We start from the raw sequence: 16,982 nt of genomic DNA on the forward strand, positions 1-16,982 counted from the left end.
TGTCTCAGGAGCTAAAGTCTGGGGATCGTCGTCTGGGACAAAATTTCCCAGCAAGGCTTCTGCGCTTTTCTGAGATGTGGTTAAGCATAGCACTGAATATAGATATTCTGGTCCTTACTTTTCCCCGGTGAATTAAGGAAACAAGCTCTAGATGATGAGTCATTTTTTTTTTAAAGATTTCATTTATCTATTTGACAGAGACAGCCAGCGAGAGAGGGAACACAAGCAGGGGGAGTGGGAGAGGAAGAAGCAGGTTCATAGCGGAGGAGCCTGATGCGGGGCTCGATCCTATAACGCCGGGATCATGCCCTGAGCCGAAGGCAGACGCTTAACCGCTGCGCCACCCAGGCGCCCGACGAGTCATTTTTAATTGAGTGCTTGTATACGCAGCACCCTTCCTGGGAAGAAGGAAAGAAAGAAAAAGAGAAACAGGCAGACAATATTGCCGGACAATTTTTCCCGTGTCTCTTGCGTTTCTGCCCGTCTTGTGAGCAGAGCCACCAAGTGACTTTGTTTTGGGCTATCTTTTCGGTGATGTTTGGATACCAACAGCCTTGGAAGACAGAAGCAGGGTCTCCCTCTGGAACAGAGTTGGCAGGTGAAAGGCCCTTATAAAAAGCTGGGTTCCTGCAAACACACCTGTTCACCTGAAAATAAAGAGTGACAACAAGGCACAAATGTGTGCGTATTTGGGATAAGAATTGCAGTTTGTGGAGCATAGATTCAGGTAGAATAGTGTCCAAATAGTGTCCCACTTGCAGGGTGAAAGAAGAGGTTTTTAAAAAAGATTCATTTATTTCAGAGAGGAGGAGGGGAGAAAGGAAAGGGAGAGAGAATCCTCAAGCAGACTGTCCTCTGAGCATGGAGCCCGACTCAGGGCTCAATCTCAAGACCCTGAGCTGAAACCAAGAGTCGGAAGCTTAGCTGACAAAGCCACCCAGGTGCCCTGAAAGCAAGAGGTTTTTATGAGGAGAAGGTAAGGGGGCAGCTACATGAGTTGAAGAAAAGGAAGAAAGAAAAAAGCTTCCTATGGGTATTAACAAGCTAAGCGACTCTGGGTTAGACATTGGCTACTGATTTTATCTTCGAAAAGTCGAAAACTCTCAGTCTTGGCATCAGGACGTCCTTTCTTTTGCTGACTTTCCCGGCAATTGCTTGAAACAATTGCCCTTCTGCCCACTCCAAAGGTGGGAAAGGCAATCTCTCTGCAATACCAGCTCTGGCTCTATTTTAAAATGGCTGCAGTCATGTCAACTTTTCACACACTTCCCTGTGTGCAGGTGTCCCCTGAGTCCCTCTGCATTGCCCTCTGGGAACTGGGGCTCAGGGAATTGGCATAAGAAAATGCAAATAATGGGGCATCTGAGTGGCTCAGTCATTTGAGCAACCAACTCTTGATTTGGGCTCAGGTCATGACCTCAGGATTGTGAGATTGAGCCCCAAGTTGGCTCCGACTGGAGCCTGCTTAGGATTCTCTCTCTCCCTCTTCCTCTGACCCTTCTCGTGTCTCCCCATCGCCCCCCCCCCCCCGCTAAAAATAAATAAATAAATGAAATGCAAATATTTTGGCAATTGCCATTGCTGTGAGTAACCAAGTGTTTTGACTCTGACCCGGGAGTTTTGCGTCTTCTTGCTACTGGTGGGAGAGTCTGTGTCGGGCAAATAGAGGTCTTGGTTCTTGGATTCCCCACGAAAGATTCACGTGAGGATCCCGGTTCAAATGAAGGCAGCCAGAAGGAAGCCAGCAAGCACAAAGGAGTGAATTAAGGACAGTACACTCTCAAGAAGGGACAGAGGGCAGAGGGGACAACTGCACCAAGGTTAGGGGTGTTTTCTCTTTTTATGTTTGCAGGGGTGTGGATTATAGTTAGGGCGGTCTCCCACTCAGGTGGTTTCCAGTCGTCTCAAGGGCTCCCCCTGCTGGTCGGGAGGGGGAGTTTTTGTCCCTACCATGTTCTTCCCGGAACTGTCATGGCCATCTTCCCCCCAGAGGGGGCTGAGACCACAATGTAAATGTATTCTAATGCAGCTATAGGTTCCCCTGGGGCACAGATGGAAGAGGAGAGCGTGTGTTCTGCACCCCTGGCTCTTGGTCTGTCAGCCGGGTAGCTGGATGGAAACCGTAAGGTCAGGATGTTAAAAGCCACAAAATCCGGATGCTGTGCCCGGATCGGGCTGCTTCTGGGTCACCTGTTTGTCACCGCCTTTGCCTCCAGCTCCTGTCTAACGACCTACCTACTCTATCACTCTGTCACCATCCGTAACTGTGGCCCCTGAGAGTGGATCTTCCAAGGGACGTTGTATGCAGTTGCCTGAAAAGGATGTTGTGGACGAGGGGCAAACAATAACCAGACGTCTGCTCCCAGGACGTGTAGCTCCGTATCTGTGGCTTTTACTCTCCTACTGATTTTCTTGCTTAGCTGCTCTTCTTATCTGAGTCCTCGTTGTCAGTCATGGACCGGCAGATCTCTCCCACCTGGACGTGGGGGGGGGGGGGGGGAGGGGCATTGGACTTCTTGGTATCTCACTCCTGGAAAAATGCATTGCATACAGTAAGCACTCAAGAAATAATGGCTCTTGTTGACTTTACTCTGAGTTCTCCTGCGTCCTCTGGCTATACGACTTTGGAAGACAGAGAGTGCGATATCTGGGATTTTATTCAAGTCTTTAGCGAATATTAAAGTATGATGTAAAAGTCTTCTTAATCTAGTCAATACATAGTAAAGTGAACAGTGTCAGTAACTCATTTGTTACTGGTGTCAAATTTCTAATGTGGGGAAAATCACTCAGTAATATAAAATAGCTAAAAAAATAGATACAAAGTCCTTCTTTTGGTAAATATAAACTGTGTTCCAGTCGGTTCTGGGCCTTTGGATCATGCAACAACTTTTGGTTATATCTTTCCTGAGAACTTCCAGATTTAGTGTGAGCAGAGAGACGTATACTGGGAAATATTTTTGCCTAAAATATTTGACTAGAATGATGGCAAATTTCATTAAAAAATTAACGAGGAGAAAGGGAAAAGATGGGTGACATGAGACTAGCTTAACTACATGCGTCTCAAGGTAGACTTCTATTTTTTTTCAGATTTTATTTATTTATTTGAGAGAGAGAGAGAGTGAGTGGGGGAGAGAGAGAGCACAAGCAGGGGAGGGGCAGAGGGAGACTGAGAAGCAGACTCCCCACTGAGCAGGGAGCGCAACTTGGGGCTCGATCCCAGGAGCCCGGAATCATGACCTGAGCTGAAGGCAGACACTTAACTGACTGAGCCACCCAGGCGCCCCGTAAATTTCTATTTGTACAAAGAGGCAAGGTATCTACCTGAATGCCCTCAGTCTCAGGACCAATGCTGCGCCCTACACTTCTCTTGAAGATCAGAGACCTCATTTGAAAACATTCCAAACCACCTCTCTAGAAATAGAAGGAATAAGAGTATCTCTTTTCCACACTCATATCAAGATTCCTGCAAAACCCCATCCCTTGCTTTTCTTCTCTGGGGTTTGTATTTTACAGACATTAAATGTTTAATCATTCCTTTTAGGATTTAGAGCAATTCTTTGAAAATGGCATGTAATTCAAATGGGTACAAAGCTTCACTCAAAGGAATTCAATCCAAAGCAACTTGCCTTTGCCTTTGACAGAGATGTGTCTACTCGAGGCAGAGGGAAGGGCAGATGTATGGGTCTCTAGGGTGAAAGCTCTTCTTAGTTCTTAGAAACACCACCACGGGGGGTGGGGAGGAGGGGAATAACCAAATAGCCAAGAAGATATTCTTTTGTTTTGCTTTTGTAAAATGACTTCATTTGAATATGAGAAACCACAAGGAAAACATTTAAGAGTCTTAATAAACAAACAGAAAAAGTAGATTGGAGCATTTTGAACTCGAAGAGGAGTGAAAAAACACAGAAACAAGGAGCTGTTAAGAAAGCAAGGGCTGGGGAGCCTGGGTGGCACAGCGGTTGAGCGTCTGCCTTCGGCTCAGGGCGTGATCCCGGCGTTCTGGGATCGAGCCCCACATCAGGCTCCTCCGCTATGAGCCTGCTTCTTCCTCTCCCACTCCCCCTGCTTGTGTTCCCTCTCTCGCTGGCTGTCTCTCTCTCTGTCAAATAAATAAATAAAATCTTTAAAAAAAAAAGGAAGCAAGGGCTCCCAAAGTTTGTTGCGTGTCAGAATGACTTGGAAAATCTTAAAAAACTCCCGGGTTCTCACTTTCAGACATTGTAATGTAGTCGGCATGGGGTGCCGCCAGGCCAGCACCCTGCCCGAGAGTGTTTCCTCAAGCAGACACTTCATGATCTGTGACAGATTTGCCAGGACATTAATTACCTGTCGTGGGCTCACTGGTGGCACCCCCAAAGATACGTCCATGTCCTCTGTTACCTTATTTGGAAAAAGGGTCTTTGAGGAGATGTGATTAAATGAAGGATCTTGAGTGAGGAGATCATCTTGGATTATCTGAGTGGGCCTGAAATCCAGGGACAGGTGTCTTCATACGAGGGAGGCAGAGGGCCATAAGTCAGAGAGAAGAGGAGAAGGCCACGTGACCACGGAGGCAGAGGTTGGAATGGTGTGCCAAGTCCAAGAATGAAAGAGGCAAGGAATAGGATCTCCCCTAGTGCCTCTGGAGGGAGGGGGGCCCCCCCGCCAACATCTTGGTTGCAGACTTCTGGCCCGCAGAGCCTTGAGAGAATACATTGCCAGTGTTTAAAGCCGCCCTATTTTGGGCGATTTATCATGGCAGCGACAGAAAACTAACCTATTACCTAATGCTGGTGGAGCAGCAGAGCAGATGCTAGCATGAGGGATAAAGCTGATAAATGAGGCTTCTCGCCACACTTGCATCATAGCTAGAGGCAGCTTTGGAATCCCAGGTTCAGAAGTCTCCCCTGTGGGGAGCTGGGCTGGAGTAACGGCGTGGCAGGCCATCGTCTGCTAAAGGGAAATCTCCTCTATCCTTTTATTTATATTTTTAAAAAAGATTTTTATTTTATTTATTTGAGAGAGAGAGCGAGCGAGTGAGCATGAGTGGGGGGAGGGGCAGAGGGAGAAGCAGACTCCCTGCTTGGGGCTCGATCCCAGGACCCAGAGATCATGACCTGAGCCGAAGGAGATGCTTAACCGACTGAGCCACCCAAGCACCCCTCAAGTATCCTGTTATTTTTGTATCATTTAGGACTTTTTCAGTTGTGGCCAAAAGGAAAAAAAAAGAGTCCAACTGGCCTCCCCCAAACTGGTAGTTCGATGACTGACTGAGGAATCCTAGGGGAAGGCACAGTGGCTTAGTTAGGGGGTCAGACAACGGAAATGGGGTAGAATTTCTTTTCATCTGCCAGCTCTGTCCTCTGGGGGCAGCTACAGATCTTCAGTCCTCACAACCATATCGTCTCTGACTCCTGGCATTCCACGGTGGTGGGGGCGGGGGGCGGGCAGAGGTTAATCGCTGGCGGATGGCCGTGGTCAGCAGGATACCAGGTATGGATGGCTTTAGGCTGGTGTGGGGAGTCCGTGTATCTAGATATGCTCCTGAGTGTTTGATTCTGTCTCAAAGACAAATTTCCATGATTAGGGGTTCTGATTCATTATAATGTCTTCTAACAGAGAGAATACCCTGTATTTTAGTTTTGCTGATCTCTGATTGGCATTCGGAAACTCTCTTTTGGGCATGAATTTGGGTTTTTTTGGGCTTTGTTCTCGGATTCCACGTATAAGTGAGTTGGTACAGTATTTGTCTTTTGCTGTCTGACTTAATTCACGAAGCATGATGCCCTCGAGATCCATCCGTGTTGTCAAAAATGGCAGATTTTTTTTTTATGACCAAATAATGCTCCCCTTAATATTTTGAAGGCATCGTTCAATTGTCACGAAGCCTCCAGTGTTCCTGGGAAGTTACGATGACATCTGGACTCCTCATCCTTTGTTTATGACATTTTTCCTCTCTAGAGGCTAATCCTTGTGTGAGTCCATTCTACATGGAAATTCATGTCACTTAGCTCTGGGAAAGCTTTATTTTGAATTATTTCTTTAATAATTTCGTCTCTTATATTTTCTGTTTCTTTTGCTTTGTTTATCGGTCTGTGTTTTGTTCTTCAAGTCAGACGCTGCACCTTTTAAACCAGGCCTCCAGCTGCCTTTCCTTTCCCTGGTTCCCGTGTTTTTCTGTTTTTGCTCCATTTTCTAGGACATTTTTCTCAACTTGATTTTCCAAACTTCCATTGATCTTTCACAAATTTGTTTTACATTCCCAAGGTCTCTGTTTCGTGAAGCGACCCTTCCTTGTTGCTTGAAGTCGTCTCTTGCTTGGGATGTCAATGATCATTTTGTTTTTTAAGTTTCTCTTTTAAGTTTTTCTTTTCTTTTCTCCGTGGCCTTTCTCTTGTCTGGTTGGCCTGTCTTGATCTTATCGCTCACATTGGAAGCTTTCCCCAAGTTGTCCATTTGTTTCTAAGTCAGGCATTAACAAGCTGACATAGGCTCTGTGCCTATTGGTAGCTTCATTATAGGATGATCCTAGGGGTCCGGGGTTATTTATTAGGGAACTAGGAACTCCCACATGTCAGGCTTTCCCCCTTACTTGGCTGGTTTCTCCAGAAAAGAATTCCACCTCCTGCCTGGGGTGAGGAGATAGAATCCCAGATTCCTGGGTGCTGAATGGAGGAAGGGGTAGAGAGGTTCTGTAGGTCAGTACGTGGGCTCTTCAGACGTTTGTTGTTGTTTTGTGCCTCATTTTTGTCTTCTGCTTTTCAGGATGACCCCACATCCAGAGTCTTTCCAGTTTGATTCTCCGGCGTAGGGGCTTTCGAAGTCTTTGCTTTCAAAATCTCTCTACGTGATCTTTTTAAACATGATGGAGACCTCCAGAGAGTGTCTGTTTACGTCGACTAAATATCAATTGATATTTAACCATGTTAGAATTTAAAACAGAGAGTTAAAGAGTAGTTACTAATTCATTAAAAATAACTATAATAAGCACATTGTAGTCTAATAAAAACACATGTTTATGAAAAACAGTTAAAATTTTCAGAACAAGCAAACAATTTAGTGAGAAGGGTAGCATTGTTTTATGTTTTTGCAAATTGTTTAAGTGCCTAGTTTAAATAGAAGAGAGCTGGATTATATCTGCTCTGCTTATATTCTCTGGAAAACTGTACTCTTGACGAATGAGAGTAAAAAAGGCAAATAATATTCTGGCATTATTGTAAAGATAGCTTTGACCTTGTAGACCCCCAAAAATGTCCTGGGGACACCACACTTTGAGAGCTGCTCATGGAAGCATACTTCCCCTCCTCCTGCTGGGGATGGGAATGGGTTGGTAGTCTGTTTTGCAGGTTGGGGAAAGGATCTGGGGGTCCAAGTGCTCCTTATGCAGAGGTTCCCCAAGTCCTCCTGTTCCAAGCTTCACCCTCATCCGTCCCTTCTGTCCCCTCATGTTGGTATCTGGTGTATTTAATTCCTGAGACTTAGTGGGATTCTGCAGGATTGATTGCCTTGTTTTTATTGGTGTCCCCCTTTACAAACTCGAAAGTTCCAGGCTTTTCCACTCTGCTAAGTCAATGTGGTGCTTTTAAAGATTTTGTTTATTATTTTTTTAAAAAGTAATCTCTACACCCGACACAGGGCTTGAACCTACAACCCCGAGATCAAGAGTCACATGTTCCACCGATGGAGCCAGCCAGGTGCCCCAACATGGTGTTTTTAAAAGCTGTCTGCAAATACCTTGACATTCCTACCAATGAAAAGTGGTAGCAGCGAGGTCTATGTTTTCTCTTCTTAAATATGGGCCAACCTCCATGACTGGTTAACCAGTAGAGTGCAGTGAAACAGTGCGAAGTGTTAGATCAGAAAAGATAGACCTTCTGCTTGGTTCTCTTGAGACACTCATCTTTGGGTCTCTGAGTTGCCATGTGAGAAGTCCTGTGCTGCCATGTTCTGAAGAAGCCCAGACCACATAGACATGTCCTATGCAGGCATTCCCCCAACAGCTCAAACTGAGATCCCTGCTGGCAGTCAGGGTTCACCCCCCCAGACATGAGTCACAAAGCCTCCAGATAGTTCCAGACCCCAGTTGTCAAATAACCCCAACTTCTGAGTCTTCCCAGCTGCCGCCTCTGACATTATGGTGGAATGACAAGCTGTCCCTTTCCCTGCCAGGTCCTTTCCAGATTCCTGACTTGCATAATTGGTAAGCACACAAGAAATAGTTTGTTTTTTTTTTTTAAGATTTTATTTATTTATTTGACAGAGAGAGAGAGACAGCCAGAGAGAGAGGGAACACAAGCAGGGAGAGTGGGAGAGGAAGAAGCAGGCTCCCAGCGGAGCAGGGAGCCCCATGCGGGGCTCCATCCCAGGACCCTGAGATCACGCCCTGAGCCGAAGGCAGACGCTTAACGACGGAGCCACCCAGGCGTCCCAAGAAATAGTTGTTTTAAGTTACTAAGTCTTGGGGTAATTTGTTATCCACCCATAGTTAACCAGAGTAGTCAAAGACCATTCATTCCTCTGTTCTCCATCTTCTAGAATTTTCTTGTCATGGCTCATCCATCGTCTTCCTATGTTCTGTCCTTTAGTTCTTTTAACCCCTTTATTCTTTAATGTTATTTTGGGGATTTTGGCAGGTAGTGGAGAAGAACACCTGTTCAATTTGCAGTGTTTTGACGGATGAGTCTTCCAAGTGTCTTTTACCCCATGGAAGTACAGTTCGAGAGTGTTTCCCTTTTAACTGTAGTCTGGCTGTAAATTAGTATCTCTGAGTGGGTATGGCTGTGTACTCATGGAATATATTTATTTGACCTTCTTGAGGAAAAGTTAGAAGAGGAGTGATGACCACATAAGAACAGTATGCTACTGTCAAACATGCCCATGGTACTCCTCCAAAGCTGAGGTGCTTTAGACAAAACATGTTTCCTCTCACCCTTGGTCCTGGAGGATGGTGTATTCTGGAGTTGTTACACAAACAGTTACAGAACTCCTCAAAACCTCTGACAGGAAGTAATTAGTCAATAACATTTTCTATAAAGATTTTATTTATTTATTTATTTATTTATTTATTTATTTATTTATTTGAGAGAGAGAGAGACAGAGAAAGTGAGAGAGAGCACAAGAGGGGAGGAGAGGGAGAAGCAGGCTGTGGGGCTTGATCCCAGGACCCTGGGATTATGCCCCGAGCTGAAGACAGATGCTTAAGTGACTGAGCCACCCAGGCACCCCGGTCAATAACATTTTTATGCACCAAACTGTGCCTCCTCAAAATGCCTTTGTTGAAGTCCGACATCTCCAGTTTAGGAAGACACGAACACCCACGTGGACTCCATAAGCAGATCAGTTTCACTTTCTCTAGTTAGTATCCAAAGCTCTTCCTTTAAATTTTTAATTCCATCAAGGTTTTGCTTCTCTAGAGCCAGAGTGTACTCTCGGAGGAGCTAGGACTTCTGAATTAAAGGAAGAACGCCACACAGTCGGACCAGAGTGTCAATAAGCAAAACCCAAGGAAGGAGAAGGGTGGGAATGATCTAAGGAGCCCAGGTCATGTCTCCCACAAGGGCAATTCCCTCCATCTTGGAGGTACCACCCCTTCCACGTCCGAGGACCCTCCGCCAAGAACGTCTTCCTGTGACTCCATCTCGTCAGCAAGGTAGACTTTTAGTCGGTCCTCGTCCTTGGATCTGAGGCCGCTTTGTGAAGCCTCCTCAGCCCAGCCACGCCATCCCCTCCTCAAGCCTTTTCGCAAAAGGATCAGGCACTTACTTCCTCACCGTTGGCATGGTGTAGTTTTTAAAGACACTATATATAAAAAATATAACTGTGTTTTTTAAAAAACAGAATTGAACATTTAACTTGAGCCCCATTCAGTGAATTCTGAGTCATCCTGCTTCTTTTTATAGGGAGGGAAAGGCAAATCCTATTCTTGGGTCATCGGTCCTATTGGCACGTGACCATGTCAGTCACAATGGCTCCTTCCTGCCCGTCTTGGTCATCAGCTTCCATCCTTGCTGGCCTCTGCAAAACATGGGCTTTCGCAAATGGATTCAAGTGCAAGTTCTAGAAGATACTCTCTGCTTCTTCAGTCTGACTCACCTCAAGACTTCTTTAGGTTCTTGGGCTTTCTCTGCTACATGGGGTCTCCACGGGATCAGGTGAAGGAGGCTTGTGATGCTCTTCCAAGCCACAGCGGGTCATGAGACCTCAGTGGGGGCTGTCTTAAGTTCCCTCTGGCTGGTCACCATCTCTGTTCCACCACTGCAGAGTGTGGGTGAATTCTAGGATTTCATTTAGGAAGCAAAGTTCAGATTTTGTCTGATCACACATCCCCAAACTCAACATTGGATCCTTTCAGCTGAAGAGGGCACAGGTGGTCACCAGGGACACAATTAATCAGGACCAGCCTCTGGTCCTCTTGTTTCCCTTCTGACTATACTCTGCAGCTGAGACAGCCCCCGTCGTGGGTGGGAAAGTCTCGCTGGAAGTAGTCATCTGTGAGTTTCATATCTGGACTTGGAAGCACCAAAGCCAATAATTTGAATCCTTTGTTCTCCAGGTTGCCTGTGACAGTCTCCCTCGTGTCCCTTCACTCCCCGAAACAACGGGCACAAATTGTGACTTCTATTTCTGTCGAGTATATTGTGTGTGTAGGTGTGTGTGGCTTGTTTTCCTCAGTTTTTGAGGTTTTATTTTTGGAGATATAGGTGTACTATTTTTGCTCCTTTTCCTGTTTTCTCTTTCTGGCTGACTATAATTCATATATGACAATGGGAGCAGCTGCAAGATGTCCTTGACCGTGTAAGTCAGATTCTGGGGCTGGCAAGGCAGGAGACGAAGAGGAGGCTGGGTCTCTGAGAACTTCCTGGAGCAAAAATCCCTGCCCTGGGCTGCCTACCCTTAGCAAACAGCCCTATGCTCAGCTCATCTTTTCTGATACCATCCTCCCTTTTTTGTGTTTAAGCTTCTAGTCTTTTGTCTTTAAGTAAGGCTAAACCTGCTTCTAACTGACACCTGCTATCCTAATCATTTCAAACTCGAGTCTCTAAGTACGGGGTAGACACAAAGGGAAACAGGACCTCATCGCTACTCACGTGGAGCCCACAAGCCAATTCGCACCAGCACAAGGTCAAGCTGGAGAAATGCAGAAGGATTGCAAAATGCCGTAGGAGTTTTGAGGTGAAGGACATACAAGTGCAGCATGGAGAAAAGAAACAGGAAGCCTCGGCAGATGGGTCTTGACGGAAAAGGAAAGATTGGTTTTGGTTTTGGTTTTTGGCTGGAGACAGGAAGGGAAGGGTTTTCCAGGCAAAGGGGGATTGTACTGTACCTGTTCCAGAAATGCCCTGTTGTCTAGTTTGGGGACATTCCAGGGTGCAGAAGGGCAGGGAGAGATGAGGGTGGAGACCGAGGCTGAGGTTCGTGGAATACCCGAGCAGCAGGGTCAGCCGAAAAAGAGTGATGAGCTTTTCCCTTTCTTATCCCCACGTTCTTGATGTTCCCTGCGCTCAGCCAAAGCCTACGACTTCCTTGGGAGCAGAGACTTAGCATTCTGAAAGTTAAGATGGAAATGAAAAGTCAGTGTTAATATTTAGCTTATGAAATTCAAAAGAGAATTTAGCAGCAAGACAATGAGCTCGGAAGCCAGGTTTTGTCTTAAAAGGAAGACAACCTTCTGATTTCCTTTATCAGGCAGAGAACAGACGCCAGAGGCCTCACATCATAGGATTGTGCTACAGTGTTTAAAAGATTCCTTGGTCCCTTTTGGGGCCTGTCTGGGCCCAGAGGCTTGATGTCCACATGGGAATCAAGAATAAGACAGAATGGAGCTTTCCAACCTGTGTCAGGCTGGTAGGTTAGAGGCACCTTCCAACCCTTGGTCTTTGGGAAAAAGACCCGAGATCGCCATGCCCCTTGGCTGGTAGCTTCTGGACATGAACAGTTTTTTGGTTTTTTTTAAAGATTTTATTTATTTATTTGACAGAGATAGAGACAGCTAGTGAGAGAGGGAACACAAGCAGGGGGAGTGGGAGAGGAAGAAGCAGGCTCATAGCGGAGGAGCCCAATGTGGGGCTCGATCCCATAATGCTGGGATCACGCCCTGAGCCGAAAGCAGACACTTAACCGCTGTGCCACCCAGGCGCCCCTGGACATGAACAGTTTTGTCTGGGACTTAAACAAAATGAAGTCAGGCACTCTCCCTGTGCTTGGCCTAGAAGACGCTCTACACTCGCGCATGGACTTCAGCAGCGAGCCAAGGGGTAGGGTGTGTTGCTGTCTGTTGTGGATACAGTCTCTGATGCTGCTGGGGGTTGTTCTTCTTCCAGGATGAGCTCAGGAGCGTGGGGTGCAATCTGAGGGCTTGTGGTCAAGGTTCAGAGGAGGGGGGAGGCCTGGCGGGAGTGCTGGTAGACCTCTTGAAGCTGTTTTTCCATACGTCAGCTACTTTTGCCCAAGTGCAACAGAGGCACCCTCTTCTAGCGCCCCACCTAGCAACGGAGTGGCTGCCCTCACAACGCACGAGCCTCCTGCCAATGAAATTTACCATTAGTCCAAATACCTAATGTGGGCAAAAGTTTGATTGGAATTCAAGTGCTTTTGAGTGATCACCAAAAACTTTAACGTACACTCACCCACGAAAGAAAAGAAAATGCCAATAGAGTCTTTAAATGTGATTTCAACTACTGTAACTTTTGGAGTTTTGGAAAATTCCAAAATTTCACATGGTTGTAAAATATTGGGTGTCAAAAAGGGTTTTAAATGTATCACCCACTTGTGGTAATAGAGTTTTCATCAATATCAACTCTGGAGTTTGAACAGTTCATCATTACAAACTTGACCAGGGATTGCTTGGGGGCCTATTTTAGGAAAAAAAGCTGATATAAGATTTATTTATTTTTTGTTTCGAGCATAAATTAATGATTAAACTAATTTACATTCTAATATCGTTCCCATGCAGTGTTACATTGGTCTCAGGGGTACGATACAGTGATTCAACACTTCTATACATTTCTCAGTGCTCAGAGTAAGTGTGCTCTTAATCCCCTGCACCTGTTTCCCCCATACCCCCATCCCCTTTCCCTCTGGTAACCATCAGTGTGTTCTCTATGGTTAAGAATCTGGTTTTTTGTTTGTCCCCTTTTTTCTTTGTTTTGTTTCTTAAATTCCACATGAGTGAAATCCTATGGTATTTGCCTTTCTCTAACTGACTTATTTCACGTAGCATTATACTCTCTAGATCCATCCATATTATTGCAAATGGCAAGATTTCATTCTTTTTTATGGTTGAGTCATATTCCACTCTGTATATGCCCCATCTGCTTTATCCATTCAGTTACTGACGGACGCTTGGGGTGTTTCCCTATTTTGGCTCTTGTAAATACTGCTGCAATAAGCCAAGCAGAACATATATCTATTTGAATTCACGTTTTTGTATCTTTGGGTAAAAACCCCGTAGCATGAGTTCCTGGCTGGTAGGGTAAGCTCTATTTTTAATTTTTTGAGGAACCTCCACACTGTTTTCCACAGTGGCCGCACCAGCTTGCCTTCCCACCAACAGTGCGAGAGGGTTCCTTTTTCTCTACATCTTTGCCAACACCTGCTGTTTTTTGTGTTGTTGATTTTGACCATTTTGACAGGTGTGAGGTGATGTCTCATTGTGGTTTTGATTCGCATTTTCCCTGAGGGCGAATGATGTTGAGCTGATATACAATTTATGTGCATGGGATCAATGTCGAGTTTCTCTTAAAAGATTAGAGAGTATCTTCTTTGTGTGTTTTATAAACATACAAAATTTAGTAACTTTCCTAATACTTGGCCTTTTGTTTATTATAATCGCCTATTATAAAAACAATGTGATACGTTTTTCAGAAAGCCACCTGTAGATGTCGCCAGATCTCCTCCAGTTTAGCCTAGTGTGCAGACCAAATACCGCCACATTTGTGTTTGTTATGGAAAAGGATTGAAAGCACTGACGAAGAGGAAGAAAAGTCTGAGGTCCCGACATCCCCTCCACGGAAGGGGTGACAGGAAGCCACGTGGGTCAGGTGTCAAGGATTATAGGACAGTCCAGATGGGTAGGTACCGAGGAGTTAATGGCAGTCTGGGGTGGGAATGGAGAGATTACCATGGGTAGGGCCCTCTACATTGGGGACAAATAGCTGGGACCAAGAGGTGGATGGTCTCCCATCACCCCAAACAGCCAGATGTGGCCAATAACACCTCAGGGGTTTAGGCAATCTCACCACTTTGCAACAACAATCAGAGTGGATCCAGAGGAAGGCTTGGGGGCCTGAGGACCCCGCCCTGCTGCTGCCAGGAGGGGACAGTAATATTCAGTGGGCATCTTGGGGAAGTTGGAGGTGCAGGAGCAAAATCTGTAAGACTGAATATTTGGTGGAAGGGTCTCTGTCATCCAAAGGAGGTCATGGAAACTCACTGTCCTTTGAATAGACAAGAGTATTTCAATGAAGTCATTTAAACTGGTGCAAACAAAAGCGATGAAAATATTACTAATTGCGGGGCGCCTGGGTGGCACAGCGGTTAAGCGTCTGCCTTCGGCTCAGGGCGTGATCCCAGTGGTATGGGATCGAGCCCCACATCAGGCTCTTCCGCTATGAGTCTGCTTCTTCCTCTCCCACTCCCCCTGCTTGTGTTCCCTCTCTCTCTGGCTGTCTCTACCTCTGTCGAATAAATAAATAAAATCTTTTTAAAAAAATATTACTAATTGCAAATCGAAATTCTCCATGCTTCTCAGCTAGGTGGGAGCTTGAGGAGGAAGATCAGGCCGGCCTTCTAGGAAGAAGAAATCAAGCTTTCTGGCCACAGGGGAAGGCAGAGTGAGTAAATGAGTAGCCTACACCAGCTAAGGAGTTAAACTTCATCTGGCCGGCAATGTGGGGGGCCTTCGAGCATTGGTTGGTAGTGTCACCTGTGCTGTGACTACACCTTCTTTTCCCTTTTACTCACTAGTACTTTCCAGTTTGTCCAAGCAGGACTCACTGCTCCCAGAACAGGACCTGTCTTTGCTCCCTTCAACAACCCAAAGTAAAATCTCTTGTTAATGAAAATTACAAGTTTTCTGGTTAGGAAAGTATCTGGCCTAATGAATATGTTCATTGGAGCTTTTATTTCCATTCCCACTATCTACTTTTTCTTCCTAAATCCTAAAATATCCTAAAATACATTGGGTAACAGAATGGTGATGAATGTCCTTCCACGGAAGTGGCTAGAAGTAGAGACTGTTGAAAAAACTGGTGTTGAGACATCACCAAAACTGTCTTCTCGGCTCTGCAGAAAGGATTTTGGAAATAACATGAGATACATTAATTCTGACTTACTGTTTCCCATATACCTCGGAACAGTTTTTTTGTTTTGTTTTGCTTTTGTTTTTTGGGGGTTTTTTAGCCGAAATTATTGGATGATTATTTCTAATGTCAAATGTTTTCCCATCATCAGATGTGCGTTCTGACATCCCTGTCACATGTGTCTGTTTGGTTGGTAATCCCAGGGATGAAGGCAAATAAACACGAAAGCAGAAACATAAATGGGGGGGGGGTGTGCCTGGGTGGCTCAGTTGGTTAAGCGTCTGCCTTTGGCTCGGGTCATGACCCCAGTGGGGGTCCTGGGATCAAGCCCTGCGAGCCCTGGAGCCCTGCGTTTGGCTTTCTGCTCAGCATGGAGCCTGTTTTTCCTCTGCCTCTGACCCTCCCCCTCGTGATCTCTCTCTTTAATGAATAAATTAAAAAAAAAAAATAGATGGGATGGGGGCAGGCCTTTCATTGACGATGTTGGTTTGTCTTGGCTTCTCCCCTGACCGATGTCACAGTTTTGCTTAGAATCCTGCTTGTCCTCCTTGCTCTGTCCTGTTTCTCCCTGGGATGCTTCTTCACGTGGGTCGTTTCTCTTGGGACACTCACATTTTATCGCATATTGTGTGGGAGTCATTCTAGGAGATGCGCTTTTAAAAATGCCTTATTGTTTTCTTTTTTTAAAAAGGAAGGATCCAGTTAGGGTGCTCAAACTTGAATTATGTACAGAAAAAAATGTGAATATTACTCACTTAAAATACAACTTCGCTCCCATGTTCTTTATTTTCTTTTTGGTTCCGAATCACACTGCTCATTTAAATGTTACGAGGAATAGCCGGGTTATGAAAGGGGAGGAAGTTACGAGTGAGGCATGCTTAGCTTGGAAATAAAAAAAAGTCAGCTCCTCGATGTCTCAGAGTCTTAATTTATAAGGACCTCCGCAGCAGCCTGCCCTTGTTACTCATTTCCTGGGCTTTCTTGATTTTGAGGACACAACAACGCCATTCTTTTAGGGGAGAGTTCTCGGGTAGCAGTGAGGAGGAACTGGAGAGAAACCTAATACAATCCAAGGCTTTCCTTTATTTTCACATTCTTACTCTTGAAGAGGAAAGGGGTACTATGTCCACTGCTTACATTAATTATGAGCCGCCTTTTTTTTTTTTTTTCCCCTCTGGAAAAAGGGAAAAAACATGGAGGTTTCAGATGGTAATTGTTCCTTGACTCTGGCCACGAGTCTTTGGAGAAATTCTCTTTGGTAAATGCGACTCACCCACATGCAGTGGAAACGACCATCAAAAGCTTTCATAAAGAAGCTAATAGTATGGAGTAATAAGTACTTGCGAGGGCGTTGGGGGAATTAATCAGAGAGGTTCTGCAAAGTGGCTTGGAGATGCAAAGTGCAATATAAATGCTAAGTAGCCACATATTTTTCTGGGAGGAGGTGGAGTAAATGTAATCAGGGCTCTGCTCAAGCTGAGCCGCCTGATGGCCACCTCCACACTCATATTTAATGTTGATAGAATCGCTGGCGAAACTTCCAACAGAGACGGTCTTTCCTTCGACCACAATGTAAATAATTTCCACAGAACGCAGGGCACTCCAAGCTTCAGAAGGCTCATGCAGAATTGGGGGGGGGGGAGCCAGGCGTATCCTATTTATATAGTAGGTGCTCAATAAATATTTGTTGATTTGATTTTATTT

This window comes from Ursus arctos, unplaced genomic scaffold (assembly GCF_023065955.2).
Source record: "Ursus arctos isolate Adak ecotype North America unplaced genomic scaffold, UrsArc2.0 scaffold_5, whole genome shotgun sequence".
Lineage (NCBI taxonomy): Eukaryota > Metazoa > Chordata > Mammalia > Carnivora > Ursidae > Ursus > Ursus arctos.